The sequence below is a fragment of the Euprymna scolopes genome, chromosome 23 (assembly GCF_053919585.1).
Source record: "Euprymna scolopes isolate OS-2025 chromosome 23, ASM5391958v1, whole genome shotgun sequence".
Taxonomy (NCBI): domain Eukaryota; kingdom Metazoa; phylum Mollusca; class Cephalopoda; order Sepiida; family Sepiolidae; genus Euprymna; species Euprymna scolopes.
Window position 1 is genome coordinate 39,593,335 of NC_136504.1, and position 333 is coordinate 39,593,667.

Consider the following 333-nt stretch of genomic DNA (forward strand, 5'->3'; position numbering starts at 1 on the left):
GAACAGAAAATACGTGCTCACCTCATGGCGGTCTGGACACAAAGAGGTCGATAAATGGAAGAGAATCATGGGATTGCATTTTTTTCTGTGTATTCCTCCGCTTACGGCCAAATTACCACCTGGCCATGCTGAAGGGTGTGTTAACAACTACCACTACCGGGACACTAAGATATAGTGTCACATTAGTTATTTGTTACAAAACATACTAATGAATGTGTAGCGACATATAAATACTTGTATAAAAACATAAATAAAAAGTATATACAAGGTGGCGCATAAGTCCTGATACAAAATTTCGGAACTAGTTTTATGATAATATTAAAATACATTAAC